Below are 16,255 nucleotides of genomic sequence, written 5' to 3'. Positions count from 1 at the left end.
AAAATGGAATGAAAGACAATTGCCAATATGTTTTTGTCGTAGTCTTATCGTTGTAGCTATAAATGAGTTTATAAATGTCACCACACTAAATCAGTCATAACTTTCTAATCTATTATCCAATTGAATTGGTTCTTTTTTATTTGTATGTTCAGTTCAAATTCTATCTTTTTGGTTTGGGAAAAATTTTGTAATTCAAAATTTATGACAATTAGCAATCTAGTTTTTGTCACAGGTCTGACTATTGTAGCTATATAAGAGGTTTTGTAGGTTTGTCTGTTGTAGCTATATATGAGTTTTTGCAGGTTTGATTGTTGTAGTTGTATATGAGTTTATTGATATAGCTTTACAAAATCAATCATAACATTGTAATTTATTTTCCATTTCAGTTTATTCTTGTTTTATTTTAAAATTAATTTCAAAATCTATCTTTTTGATGGAGGACAACTTTTAAAATTCAAAATGAATGACAATTTTCTATCTGGTTACTGTCTCAGGTGTTATCGTTGTAGCTATACATGAGTTTATAAATACCACCACACTAACTCACTCATAACTTTCTAATTTATTATCCAATTCAGTTGATTCTTTTTTTATTTGAATGCTATGTTCCATCTATCGTTTTGATTGGGGCGGTGATTATGGGAATTAGCAATCTAGTTTTGGTCATAGGTCTTATTATTGTGGCTGAATATGAGTTTATAGATTTAGCTACACTGAATTAGTCATAACATTCTAATTTATTTTTCAATTGAGTTAATTCTTTTTTCATTTGAAAGTTTAGTTCAACATCTATCTTCTTGATGGAGGATAAATTTTGAAATTCACAATGGATGACTGTTGGAAATCTTGTTTTTGTCACAAGTCTGATTGTTGTATTTTGAAATTTTTGCAACATTAAAAAGATAGTTCAAAAAAAATCTTTTTAATGGAGGAGTTTTTTTGAAATTCAAAATGGACGATAGTTAGCAATCTAGTTTTTGTCACAGGTTTGATAGTTCAAGCAATGCATAAGTTTATAGATGGCGCTAGACTTAATCTATCATAACCTTCTAATTTACTATCTAATTGAGATTATTATGGTTTTATTTGAAAGTTATGTCCAAAATCTATGTTTTAATTATGAAAAATTTCAAAATTAAAAATGGATAATAGTTAGCAATCTAATTTTTGTCCAAGCTTGATTATTGTAGTTGTATATGAGTTTATAGATTTAGCTACGCTGAATAAGTCATAACATTCTAATTTATTTTTCGGTTGAGTTATTTTTTGTTTTATTTGTAAGTTTAGTTCAAAATCTATCTTCTCGATGGAGGATAAATTTTGAAATTTAAGATGAATGACTGTTGGCAATCTTGTTTTTGTCATAAGTCTGATTATTGTAGCTGCATGTAAGTTTAGAGATTTAGCTACGCTGAATCAGTCATGATTTTTTAGCTCATTGTCCTATTCTGTTGATTCTTGTTTTATTTGAAAGTTAATTTAAAAATATATCTTTTTGATGGAGGACTTATTTTGAAATTCAAAATGGATAAAAGTTAGCAATCTTGTTTTTGTGGCAGGCTTGATAGCTATAGCAATAAATGAGTTTATAGATGCCGCAACATTGAATCTAACATAACGTTCTAACTTACTATCTAATTGAAGTTATTATCATTTTATCCGAAAGTTATGTCCAAAATCTATCTTTTTAATTGTGGAAAATCTTCAAAATTCAAAATGGATAACAATTAGAAATTTGGTTTTTGTTGCATTTTGATCGTTGTAGCAATGAATGAGTTTATAGATGCCGCTAGACTGAATCTGTCATAACTTTCTAATTTGCCATCTAATTAAATTTATTATTGTTTTATTTGAAAGTTAGCAATCAGGTTTTTGTTGCAGTTCTTATTGTTGTAGGTCTATATAAGTTTATAGAATTAGCTATGCTGAATCTGTAATAACTTTCTAATTTATTGTCTAACTGAGTTAATTCTTTTATTTGAATGTTAGGCTCGAAAACTACCTTTTTAATAGGGGTTGAATTTTGAAATTCAAAATTTACGAGAATTAGCAATCTGGCTTTTCTCGCAGGTCTGATTGTTGTAGTTGTATATTAGTTTGTAGAAATAGCTGTGCTAAATCAGCCATAACATTCTTATTTATTGTCCAATTAGTTGATTTTATCTTATTTCAAAGATATGTTGAAAATCTATATTTTTCTATGGAGGAGAAATTTTGAAATTGAATGTGGATGATAGTTAGCAATTAGGTTTTTCTCGAAGGTCTGATCATTGTAGCCGCTCGTGAGTTTATAGATACCGCTATACTGAATCAGTAATAACTTTCCATTTTCTTGTCCAGTTGAGTTGATTAGTGTTTTATTTAAAAGTTCAGTTTAAAAGCTATCTTTTTGGTGGTGAAAACATTTTGAAATTCAAAATGAATGGCAGTTGGAAATTTAGTTTTGGTCGCATGTCTGATTTTCATATTAGTATATAAGTTTATCAATTTTGCTAAGATGAATAAGTCATAACATTCTAATTTCTTATCCAATTGAGTTGATTCTTGCTTTATTCGAAAGTTAGGTTCAAAATCTATCTTTTTTATGGTTGCTAAATGTTGAAATTCAAAATGAATGACAGTTAGCAATCTTATTTTTGTTGCAGGTCTGATTATTGTAGCTGTAAATAGGTTTATAAGTTTAGCTAAGTTAAATCAGTTATAACCTTGAAATTTCTTGTCTAATTGAGTTCATTCCTATTTTATTTTAAAATTCAGATTAAAAATATATCATTTTAAAGGAAGACAAATTTTGAAAATCAAAATGGATGATAGTTAGCAATCTGGTTTTTGTCGCAGTTTTGATCATAATATCTATACATTAGTTTGTAGATACCGCTACACTAAATCAATCATAACTTTCTAATTTATTGTTCAATTGAGTTTATTCTTTGTTTTTTAAGGTTAAGTTCAATATTTATCTCTTTAGTGGTAGAAAAATTTTAAAACCTAAAATGGATGACAATTATCAATCTCATTTTTGTCATAGGTCTAATTGTTGTAGCTATCTATAAGTTTATAGATTTAACTACACTAAATCAGTCATAACTTTCTAATTTGTTGTCCTTTTATGGTAAATCTTGTTTTATATGAAAGCTAAGTTCAAAATATATCTTTTTTATATAGGAAAAATTTTTAATTCATAATGACGACAATGAAATCTAGTTTTTGTTGCATGTCCTGTTGTTGGAGTAATACATGAGTTTATAAATACCGCTACACTCAATCAATTTTAAATTACTAGTTTATTATTTAGCTGAGATGAATCCTATTTTATTTGAAAGTTAAGTTCAAAATCTACCTTTTTATGGAGGAAAAAGTTTTGAAATTAAAAGGATGACAGTTTGCAATCCAAATTTTTTTTTACCAGCCTGATTGTTGTAGCAGTATATAAGTTTATTGATTTAGCTATGTTGAATCAGTCATAACTTTCTAATTTATTGTCCAATTTAGTTGATTCTTACTTTATTTGAAGCTTAAGTTCAAAATCTATCTTCACAGTTTTAATTTTCTAACTGCATATAAGTTTATAATTTTAGCTATGGTGAATAAGTCATAACTTTATAATCTATTATCCAATTGAGTTAATTAATATTTTATTTGGACGTTTAGTTCAAAATTTGTCTTCTTGGTCGCAGACAAATTTTGGAATTAAAAATGGGTGAAAATTAGAAATTTGGTTTTTATCATGGATCTAATTCCTGTAGTTGTTGTTATGAAATGTAGGACTGAATATAGCAGTTCCATGGAAAAATAAATAAAATAACGCTAAAAAAGGGACACAAAGATATTACGTAGAAAACCACTAAATAATTAGGGTGAAAACCAAGGGTAAAAATAGAAGGATTTACTAAGTGGGAAAATTTCAGGAGTTACAAACTCTCTCTAATAAGGAGGAGAAAATCAATTCTCTCTTTAATACTACGAGAATAGACTAACTCTTAAAATATTTCCTCACACTTGTCACTGTTCTTCTTCCTCTTTATCTCTAATTCACTCTTACTTTTCTCTCTAATGAGTTCTTTTGAAAGAGAACTTCATTTCTCTATTTATAGACGTCAGGGAGAAGGAGAGATCAACCACCATCAATGGGCCCTGGCTGATTACTTATCCATGGATTAAGTTCATGGTTTAAAAGGCATTGTTTTTGGCCCCATTACCCAATGTTTTTAATCCCATTGTTTCTTACTAACAATTCTCCCACATGAAGATTAGATTAAAAGACAATCAGATCTTTACACCATTCTTTCTACCTTGCCATTTGACATTGCTTACATCTCTGTCAAGCCATAAGAGGATGACACCAAATGAATCTATCAGCATTGATTGCTTTTGTCATGAAATCTGCTAGGTTATCCTTGGTATGATCTTTTGCATGTCTACTGTACCTTCTTCTACTTTCTCACAAATAAAGTGATACTCAACTCTAATATATTTTGTCATTGAATGAAATTCCGGATTCCTTGCAAGATGCAAAGCACTTTGGTTATCACAATATAGAGTAATGTTCTATTGCTTGTGCCCTATTTCTTCTAACACCATCTTCAGCCATACTACTTCTTTGCTGCTTGTGTAGCTACCAAATACTCTGCCTTTTTTGTTAACATAGCCATGACTAACTGTAGTTTTGAAACCCAGCTCATTGCTACTCCTGCTAGTGTGAACACATATCCAGCAGTGGATTTTTTTTTATCAAGATCACCTACATAATCAACATCAACATATCCACTGACAATAAAGTCTAATCCCCCATAATATAATGCAACTTTTGAGGTTCTCTTTACATATCTGAGAATCCTCTTAACAACATTCCAGTGCTCTCAACCAGGATTCACCATGTATCGATTTAAAACTCCAACTACATGTGCAATGTCTGGTCTTGTATAGACTATGGTGAATGTTAGGCTTCCCACTACTAATGTATACGGCACTCGAGATATCTCCATCTTTGCTTCTTCACTACTTGGACATATACTTGAGGATAACTTAAAATTAACAAGAATTGGGGTAGAAATTGGCCTACATGTTGCATGTTGAAACATCTCAAGATCTCCATTAGATAAGTCTTATGAGAAAGCCAAATCTTCCTATTATCTCTATTTCAGAGAATTTACATTCCTAGAATCCTGTTTGCTGGTCCCCTATTATCTCTATTTCAGAGAATTTACATTCCTAGAATCCTGTTTGCTGGTACCAACATATCATCGGCATACAGCAACACGAGGATAAAATCTTCTTCTTCAAATCTCTTGAAATATACACAAGTGTCTATATTGAATCTGCAGTATCCAATGCACATGATGAAAGAATCAAATCTCTTGTACCAACATCTTGGCACCTGCTTTAGACCGTACAGAGATTTGTTCAACCTACAAACCAAGTTCTCTTTCCCTTCTCCTTCAAATCATTCTGGTTAGAGCATGTAAATTTCTTCTTCAAGATCTCAATAAAGAAATGTAGTTTTGACATCTAATTGTTCAAGTTGCAAGTTGAATGTAGCACACATTTCTAGGACTACTCGGACTATTGTGAGTCAAACCACATGCGAAAATATTTTATTGAAGTCAATTCATTCCTTCTGAGCATATCCTTTCACCACCAATCTAGCACGATAATGATCTACTTGATCATCACAATTGCGCTTGATCTTGTAGACCCATTTGTTGCTAATGGCTTTCACCCTTGTGTTAGTGGCACTAGTTTCCATGTCCTATTTTTATGAAAAGCTTCAATTTCTTCTTGCATTGATTCCATCCACTGAGATGTATCTGAATTACTTAGTGCTTCTTGAAGAGTTGATGGCTCTTTATCCTCAATTAGAAGACAATATGCAATATTTTCCTCCATAATATTGTCAGAATGCCAACTTGGTGCCTTTCATGTATGAGTTGACCGCCAAAATTTTATAGCTTCAGATTCAACTAGCTCTTGTACATTGTGTTGTGGTGTGGCTTAAGCTTCTTTTTCTACCTATACTGTTATAGTCTTTGTGCTTTCTTTTAAAGTGCTTTCGCCATCCACTTTCTCTTTTTATTTATCTTCTATGATGATAACATCCCTACTGATTACAACTATATAGGATCCCATAGGTGGTACCCCTTAACACGATTAGTATATCCTAAGAACATACATTTTCTAGATTTTGTATCCAGCTTTGTAGTTTCTTGGGTATTGTACATTACATATACAGGACTTCCAAATATATGAAGGTTTGAATAGTCAACTGGCTTACTAGTCCCCACCTCCATCAATGTCTTTAACTCGATTGCAGTTGATGGAGCCCGATTTGTCACATAGCAGGTGGTGCTGACTGCTTCTGTGTAGAACTTCTTGTCTAAGCCTGTGGCTTCCATCATAGCTCTTGTTCTTTCCAACGGAGTCCTATTCATTCGCTTTGCCAGTCCATTTTATTGAGGAGTGTATACTGTAGTGAACTGGCTTTTGATGCCTTTTTGCTTGCAGAATTCATCAAATTGTATGCCAGTGTATTCTCCTCCATTATCAGTCCTCAAGCACTTGATCCTTTTGCCAGATTTAAGTTCCACTCAGGCTTTGTAAAATTTGGAGACTTGAAGCACATCAGACTTCCTCTTGATAGGGTATACCCAACATCTCCTAGAATAGTCATCAATAAATGATACAAAATAATTCGCTCCTCCCAGAGATGTAGCTGGTGCTTGCCACACATCTGAGTGAACCAATTCTAGAATTGCTTTGCTTCTAGAATTAGATGTGTTGAACTTCGGTCGATGTTGCTTGCTCACCATGCAATGTTCACAAAAAGGTAGTGTTACCTTAGTGAGACATTGAAATAGATTTTTCTCTGCGAGAATCTTCATTCCTTGCTCTGATATGTGTCTAAGTTTCTGTGCCATATCATTGTTTATTTTTCACTTGGACTACTTGTGGCAACTGAAGCTTCTCCTTCTTTTCAAAGTTTCTCCCTTCTGCATGTATAAATTTGCAGCTATCTTCTCTCCCTTCATGCATACAAGCACTCCTCAAATTACGTTCATGATCTTGTTCTCGACTTCAATTTTGTAACCGAGATCATCAAGTTGTCCTATAGACAACAAACTCTTCTTGAGGCCTTCCACATATCGGACTTCTTGTGTAGTCTAAACCGTGCAGTCATACATCTTTAGTTTGATGGTGCCAATACTGATGATCTTCAAGGCTTGATCATTGTAGTTATACACAGATTCCGTGGAGATAGGTTCATAGTGATCGAACGATTCTCTTTGGAGGTCATGTGAAAAGTGGTTGTTGAATCAAGAAGCCATACATCATCAAATCTTTTACTTGTTGTAGTTGCTGCTTCACACACCATGGCCTTTCAATCATCTTAAGTATTTGTAAAATTCCTTTGAGTATTGGAATCTTTTTTATTTAGACTCCAACAATCCTTTTTTCTTCAAGTGACATTTCTTGCCATAGTGATAGCACTTAGAAGTCTTCTTATTCCTCGACTTTGATCTACCATGATTGTAGCTCCCACTAGATCCACGTTCTGTTGGTCTTCCTCTTGTCATCGTCAAGGCCTCTTCTTGTTGCGATCTTGCTAACATGTCTTCCTTGTTCTTGGGTGACTTTCTTCCTCCAGAACAGCTGCTGCAATGTTGTTAAAGACTAGACTATCCGTGGGAATATTATTTGTTAAGTGGATGACAAGTTGATCATATGAATATGGTTAACTCCAAAGTAGAGCTTCTGCATGTTCACCTAACTCTATTGTATGTCCCAATGATGTGAGTTTGGAAAATAGAGTGTTGAGTGTGTTCATGTGCTCCATCACTGAAGTAGATCCTACCATACGTAGAGTATAGAGAGAGTATAGAGTTTCCTCTTATGGAAAATTTTGTTATGGAGTGACTTGGCCTCGTACAACTTAGTGAGGTGATCCCAAATCTCCTTGGCCATCTTCTTTACTGCCATGCTTGATAGAACTCCATCAGCAAGTGTCAGATGAAGATTTGTAACAGTGTTCCCATCAATCTCACTCCACATGTCAACTTTGATCTCAGCTGGCCTTTTGGTGATAGCGACCAAGTAGTTGTCCTTCCTCGGGATTGCTTTCATCTTTAGCTTCCATAGTGAGAAATTACTTTGACTAAATTTTTCAATCTCAAATTTCGCTGCCATTGCTTCTATTATAAACTACTACAAGAGCAATAATAAGTCTTTCAAAAGGTGAATAATAAAATAACTTATTTTTTTATGTGGAGGATCCACTAATAGTGGAAACCACAGAGTATATGATAAGTAGATATATTACACCCAGATCTAGCACTGATATCACTTGTTATGAAATGTAGGACCTAATATAGCAGTACCACGGCAAAATAAATAAAAATAATCTTGAAAAAAGGGACACAAAGATATTGTGGAAAACCGCTAAATAATTATGGAAAAAAGAAGTGACAAGAATATAAGAATTTACTAAGTGGGAAAATTTCAGGTGTTACAAGTTTTCTTTAATAACAAGGAGAAAATCAGTTCTCTCAAAATATTTTCTCACACTTCTCACACTCCTTCTTTCTCTTTCTCTCTAATTCACTCTCACTTTTCTTTCTAATCAGTTGTTTTGAATGATAACTCATCTTCTCTCTTTATACACGTGAGGGAGATAGAAAGATCAACCACCATCAATTGGCGCAGGGTGATTGTTAACCATGGATTATGCTCATGGTATAAAAGCCAATGTTTTTGGTCCCATTACCCAATGTTTATGATCCCATTAGTTCTGACCAACAGATGTATACGAGTTTATAGATTTACTTATGATGGATCAATCTTAACTTTCTAATTTATTATCCCATTGACTTGATTCTTATTTTATTTGAAAGGTTTGTTTAATATCTATTTGTTTTTTGTTAGCGGAAAAATTTGGAAATTCAAAATGGATGATAGATAGTAATCTGGTTTTTGTCACAAGCCTAGTCATTATAGCTATGCATGAGTTTATAGATGCCACTACAATAAATTTATCATAACTTTCTAATTTATTGTTCAATTGAGTTGATTCTTATTCTATTTCAAAGCTATGTTCAAAATCTCATTTCTAATGGAGTAAAATTTTGAAATTCAAATTGGATAACAGTTAGTGATCTGGTTTTTATCACAGGTTTGATTGTTGTAGCTGAAAATAAATTTATAGTTTTATCTGCCCTGAATCTATCCTAACATTCAAATTTATTGGCCAATTGAGTTTTTTCTTGTTTAATTTGAAATTTAAGTTCATAATCTATATTATTGATGGAGGGCAAATTTTAAAATTTCAAATAAATGATAATTAGTAATTGATAAGTGTTTGTGTACGAAGAATACGAAGTATTCTTTTCTTACGATGAGCATTACTTTTATCAGATTTTATTGCTAATGCATTTGTTTTTGTGTTCTTTTGAGCATATAGGGTTGTGAAGCAAAATATGAAAGAAATAAGACAAAGTAGATTGCAATTATACTTTGTTGATGAAGTCTTGGAGTGAACAAATGTGAAAACACAAGTTGTGATGGATGATACGTGAATGTGTGCCAACCTCCATGCGCTCAAGCAATTACATGGTTTGGAGGGGCACAAAGGTAGTCACATTTGCGTATTCTGACTTGTGCAATGTTAGCAAGATCTTCACCAATATGGCATTTTATTGAAGAAGCGATGCGATCTACAGCATGGACGTGTGCCCGTTTATGTTGCCTCGATGAAAAGTGTGAATTCGGGAGTATTTTGGCAGAGGGCTGTAGTAGATATTTTAGCAAGTCATTGTAGCAATTTACTGTAGCAGTTACTGTTCTTAGCCCACAGAAATCAGATTTCTTGAAATCCACACGGGTGTGTGGAAATTCCACATGCCCGTGTGGATGCCCGATTGCCGCCTTTTATAAAGCCGCGACTTGTACCATTTGGGGATCGATCTTTCATCCTTCTCTCCATCTTTTCTCCAACTTTTGGGAGGCCTGCGGCTAGTTTTTAAAGGGGGTTTGGCAAGGGTTTTGGAGTGGTTCTATGGTTTTGACACTGTGTTTGTCTTGGAAGATAGTTATTGGGGTATTTTTTGTCAGCACCGATCCGGCGAGGCGTGCCCTAGGCTTGACAAGAGGACCTTTGGAGAGGATGAGACCACTCAACAAGACCATAGACATGAATACCTAGGGGGCTTTCTTATGGATTACATGTTTTTAGTTTTGATTTAATTATTGGTTGTATCTTGCTCCATGGAGAACTAAACCCCCTAGTGGGTACTTGGACTTGTATATCCTAGGAGGTTATTGTTTCATTGACTTTTATTATGTTTTCCTTAATTGATGTCTTTAATTGAGTTCCAATCTTGAATGCTTGTTGAATGATTTTCCACTTAGGGTGACACTAGGATTGAGAGTCCATCTTGGCGGCCTTTGTGGATGAGTGACACACCATGGGGGTTAGACATTGCTAGATTGGAGAGGGTTGAGAGAGTGAGTCGAGAGGTAGCAGAGTGTCCCTTTTCCGCTCTGGTGTGATTTATCCTACCTCCATGTTCTTAGAGTTCATTGCGATCACAATAGAGTGAAGTGCTAAGAGAGGAACTCCACTGGTGTTTAGTTGAGCGAGTAATAGAGTGAAGCGTTGAAGTAATCCTTAGTATCTGGGGCTTAATTGTGACTAGGGGTCTTTCGCCTGGACCAAAGGGTTAGATCTACATATAGGAATAGGGTATATCACTTGGAATGCCTAGAGCTTCTTGCAACTGTATGCAGTGTGTGGTGTTGAGACTGAGTGATTTCTCCACCTAGGCATAGTGTAGAGTTAGTCACGGTTGATCTTATGTTTGGGACCGTGTATTTTAGGATTTCCACGACTCATTAAGCATCAGTTAGGAGACATAATAATTGGTCTTGTGCTTGAATCAATAACCCTAGGGAGAGCAATGTCTGAGTGCCCCAATTTCTATCGATTGCCTTTCTCCTCATTTTATTGTGCCTTTCTTAATTATTCTTTTTAGTCTTGTTCACATTGATTTTATCCACACTATTATTGTTTCATCTTCATTTAGTGAAGTAGCAATCATTGTGTTTCCATTCATTATTCCCTATGGATACGATAACCCACTCACCTGGGATTTATTACTTTGACAAACCCGTGCACAAGCGGGTCACACACAAGGGGTGTTGTCAAGTTTTTGGCTCCGTTGCCTGGAAATAGGGCATTTTGGAGACACTTTACACTTTGCTATTTAGCTATTCATCATTTATTCTATTTCACCTTTTCTTATTCTATCATCGTTCTGATTTATTTTTCTTTGTTTCATAGTGGCTACATGTTCTGACCCGAGGGAACCCTTCGACATTAGTTGAAGGAGATCCTGAACTTGAACGACACTCAGAAAAAGGGGTAAAGAACCTGTACAAGAACCGTTAAATCTAGCTGAAGTAGTAGATGAAGTGTCAAAAAACATGGCAGAACAGAATGAGTAGAGGACCCTCTCTGATTATGCCAGACCCTCAGTTTTGGGCACAGAATCTAGTATTGTGCACCCACTGATCATGGCTCAAAATTTTGAGCTAAAGCCGGCATTAATCCATATGTTACAGCAGTCCGCACAATTTAATGGTTTTGCCAATGAGGATCCAAACAGTCACATAGAGAATTTTCGGAAGTGTGCGACATGCTCAAGATCAATGGTGTTACGGATGACGCCATCAAGTTGAGAGCCTTCCCATTTTCCGTGAAGGGGAGAGAGAAGCAACGGCTACATTCGTTACCAATAGCATCGATTACTACATGGGAGGAGATGGTAGAAGCTTTCATTGCCCGATATTTTCCTCCCAAAAATCTACAAAGCTTAGGAATGAAATATCCTCCTTTATGCAAACGGAATTGGATTCTCTATTTGAGACATGGGACAAGTTCAAGGAGCTCCTGCGGAATTGTCATCAACATGGGTTTCCTGAGTGGATGATTATTCAGACTTTTTATAACGGGTTGAACCCTAGTACAAGGCAGTTACTTGATGTAGCAGTTGGAGGTACCTTAGGTAGCAAAACCCCCGGAGAAGCACGACAATTGATTGATGAAATGGGTTTGAATAGCTACCAATAGAATGCAAGAGAGAAGAAGAATGTTGTCGGTCTCCATGAAATTGATGCGGTTACATCGTTAGCGGCCCAAGTAGAGTCGTTGAGCAAGAAGTTAGACACTCTAACTTCTCCTAAATTGGCGGCCGTGATGAATTGTAACGGATGTCGAGGAGGTTATGCTCCATCCGATTGCCCTATTTCTATTGGTGCCACATCCTCGCTGGAACAAGTCGATTTTGTAGGGAATGCGATGAGGTGCCAAGGAAATCCATATAGCAATAACTACAATCCTGGTTGGAAAAGCCATCCAAATTTTTCATGGAATAATCAAGGGCAACATAAGGGCACGGCACCACTGGGTTTCCAACAACAACAACAAACCCCAAACATGAAAAACCGAGTTTCATGCTTGGAGACCCAAATGACCGACCTAGAGAAAGCTTTGACCAGATTTGCGCAATTATTGGATACAAGGTTTTAATCAGCCGAAGCCACGCTTCGCAACCACACCGCATCATTGCACAATCTAGATAACCATATGGGACAAATCGCGAAGTCATTATTGGGGAGACCACAAGGAAGCTTGCCTAGTAACACCAAAACTAACCCAAGGGAACATGTAAAGGCGATCACTTTGAGAAGTGGACATGAGGTTGAGGGTAGGCTTCCAAAGTGAGAAGACCAATGTTGAAGCACCCGAAGTCGTGGAGGTTGAGGAGAGAGCTAACAAGGAGAAGGAGGTGGCACCCCCACCTTACAAGCCAAGAATCCCTTATCCTTTAAGATTGAAAAACGACCAAAATGATGAGTAATACAAGAAGTTCTTGGGTCTATTCATGTAATTGCACATCAACATTCCTTTTGTGGAGGCGTTGTCTCAAATGCCTCGGTATGCGAAGCTCTTGAAAGATCATTTGACCAACAAGAGGAAGTTGGAAGAGAGTACATCGGTGATCTTAGATGCCTCTTGTTCAGTGGTTTTGCAAAAGAATATGCCAAACAAGAAGAAAGACCCCAGAAGCTTCATCATCCCATGCAACATTGGTAATTTGGGTGAAGAGATGGCATTGGCGGATTCAGGGGCTAGTATCAACATCATGCCATACTCTTTCTTTTAGAAGATAGGCTTCATAGAGCCTAGGCCCACTCATATGATGTTACAATTGGCTGACCGAACGGTGAGACATCAGAGGGGCATCATTGAAGATGTGCTTGTCAAGGTTGACAAGTACATATTTCCTGTAGACTTTATAGTGTTGGATGTCAACGAGGATGTAAATGTTCCTTTGATACTAGGGAAACCATTCTTGCGTACTTCCAATGTACTTATCGAAATGGACTGTAGGGAGTTGACACTGAGGGTTGGCGACGACAAGTTGACATACCACCTTACCAAAGCCATGCTACATTCTCTCTACTTTGATGATACTCTTTATCTTCTTGACACTACCGATGAACCAATTAATGAATATGTGCAGGAAATGATGAATTTGGACCTGTACGAGCGGTTGTTAGACCAAGAAGTGGAGAATGAAATGCTTGGTCTAGAGGAGAAGGTACCATCTACCCCGGAATCATGAAGAAGATGCTCCGGAAGATGAAACGTGTAAGGAGACGTCACAAGAAATGCCCGAAGGCTAACGGGATGTGCAAGAATGGAGTAAGGGTGAGAACCCTTGTACTGTAACAAACTTGATAACTCTCCCTCAACCTTCAAAAGACTATGTTCATCATGCTTTCAAGTTATAGGTGAGAGGGAAATCTTCATCTATGAGCCCCCATGAGGTAAGAAGAGATATGTCAAGCTAATGACGTTAAACAAGTGCTTCTTGCGAGACCACCTAAGTTGCTTACTGTTTTCTAGTTCTTAGTTTAGTGTTTGCATGAGTAAGGCCTGAGTGTTGGTGTGTTGATGTTTACATGCTATTGTTGTGATTTTCTAATGGATTATTTGGTGTTTTCGTGTGCATAAATGTGTGTGGCAGAGTATCTTGGTCATTTGAGCATGTGTTTCATGATTCTCTGGTTCATTTTGCATTGCCGAAGTAGGCCTTAAGTGTGTATACATGTTCAGATTTTTTCTGCAGAGCCTGCAAATTTTTTGAAGTCCTCCAGAGAAAACACACAACCGTGTGGAAATTCCACACGGGTGTGTGTTTGCGTTCAGAGCTCATCCCGAGAGATCACAGGGGTGTGTGTCTGCCCTTGTGTTTGACCCTGTGAACTACACACGGGCATGGGTAACTTCCAAATGCCCATGTGAATTCCTACAGAGAGTTCCCCTCTATCCCAAGAAGACAAAAGGGCATGTGAATGTCCCTGTAACTGGCCCTGTGAAGATCCATGCCCGTGTGGAATTTCCACACGGTCGTGTGAAACACTTAGAAGAATTTCTCTGTTGGACAGAGATGTCACAGGGGCGTGTGGGTACCCCTGTGGGTCAGGCACACAGGTGTGGAAAATTTCCACAAGCCTGTGTGGATGCATTCAGAGATAAAGTGTGCTATCCTGAGAGCACACAGAGGCATGTGTCTGCCCCTATGAAGCTCTCATGTGGAGTCACACGAGCGTGGGTAATTTCCACACGCCCGTGTGGACGTACAAAACTCAAAGAGACGCAAGTTTTCTTTAAAATCTCTTCGTGTTTCTTCACTTTCTCACTTCCAAACATTCAGAGAACACTCTCAATCACTCTCCCGACTTCACACCATCGTTTTAGAGAGGTTTTGTTTGAGCTTTCTGGCTGTTTTTGACATTTTCATCTTTATCTCATCGGTAAACCCTTTTTCTCTCTTCTTCTTCACCACACTTGATTTTAAATGATTAAAATGGTGAATGTTGCTTCGTTTCTATGTTTATATGGTGTGGGCATGCTTAGAATGAGTTAAAAATGAAGTTGTGGTGTATTTTTGAGCTTTTAGCATGGTGGTCGTGTGGTTTTCACGCCCCGTGGATCCACAAGGGCGTGTGGAATTTCCACACGATTGTGTGAATTTCTGTTATTTTAATCTGTGAGTGTTTTTAATTGATTTTCTTTTCAAATCTTACAGATATGGCCAACAAACGTCCCAGGGAGACTTCACCTGAGCTTGAGCACGTAGTTTTTCAATTCCCGAGCATCAGGCCCGATTTGAGCGTTTGTCGTGAGTCCAGCTTGGCCAGTCCCCTTTCATGGATTTGAGTGCGCTGAAAGAGATTCAGCGAGATGATGACATGGCCAATGAGATTGATGAGCTGTTTGCCATGGGAAGCTGGAGGAGATTATTATCAATTCGAGAGCTAGCTATATGCACCTTGACGCTGGAGGTACTAGCGTCCTTCGAGTTTGACCAATCATATTCCAGATTCGATAGTGTTAACATTATACATTTCAGGGCATTCGAACATCATTACAACATGAGTGCCACACAGTTTTCAATCCATATGTTCTTGTATGATGATATGTATACAGATACAGAGGAGTACAATCGATTACCGACCAACTATCCGAGCGCAATGACCTCGCAGCGAGCATACAGAGCCTTGTGTGGACATGGGTAGTATGAGTCGGGAGTGTCTAAGGCCACGTGCCTATCTTGCCCGAGTTACAGATACATACATGCCATCCTCAGCAGATCCAAGAGTGGCCGAGGTGACAACACAGGTTTTTTGAGCTGCCAGGAGTTACTTTATTTATATTCCATGATCAAGAGCTCGATGATTCACCTGGGGCACATTGTGGCAGATTACCTGAGACACCAGGGCAAGTACGCGAGAGTGGGAGTATTATTTGCTGCCCCTTACGTCACTAGACTCATCTTGGGGATGGGTCTATTAGACGCGATCTGTGGGGTTGAGAAGATGATTGTTCCCTCCCCTCTCGGCTTAGATATGATGAGACTAATAGGGTTAGTGCACAAATACTTGCTGTGAGCATATATTCTGACTACGCCTACCCCAAAGATAGCTTAGTTGGGAGATGACGCAGCTAAGGGGTCATAGTAGGCTTCCGAGCCTTAGTGTAAGCATATGGAGACCGATGCATCCCCTACAACACAGAATCTGCCTTTAGTATGCATGTTTTCTCCTTCTCGAGCCTATGATCATTTTGAGAGGCTCGAGGGCGTTGTGGGGATGCTACACACCGAGATCACCGAGGTTCGTACGATGCAAGATTTAC

The 16,255-nt window shown here is 37.0% G+C and overlaps 1 non-coding gene across 1 annotated transcript; it reads right to left on the bottom strand.

Moving 5' to 3' along the window:
* Positions 1-11,857: 11,857 nt before the first annotated feature.
* Positions 11,858-11,964, bottom strand: LOC120254069. Its single transcript, XR_005534520.1, has one exon. It is a non-coding gene; the product is annotated as a small nucleolar RNA R71 (small nucleolar RNA).
* Between the last annotated feature and the right edge of the window lie 4,291 nt (positions 11,965-16,255).

Source organism: Dioscorea cayenensis, unplaced genomic scaffold (genome assembly GCF_009730915.1).
Source record: "Dioscorea cayenensis subsp. rotundata cultivar TDr96_F1 unplaced genomic scaffold, TDr96_F1_v2_PseudoChromosome.rev07_lg8_w22 25.fasta BLBR01000332.1, whole genome shotgun sequence".
NCBI classification, from domain to species: Eukaryota; Viridiplantae; Streptophyta; class Magnoliopsida; order Dioscoreales; family Dioscoreaceae; genus Dioscorea; species Dioscorea cayenensis.
This window is presented reverse-complemented; position numbering and strand designations above follow the sequence as displayed.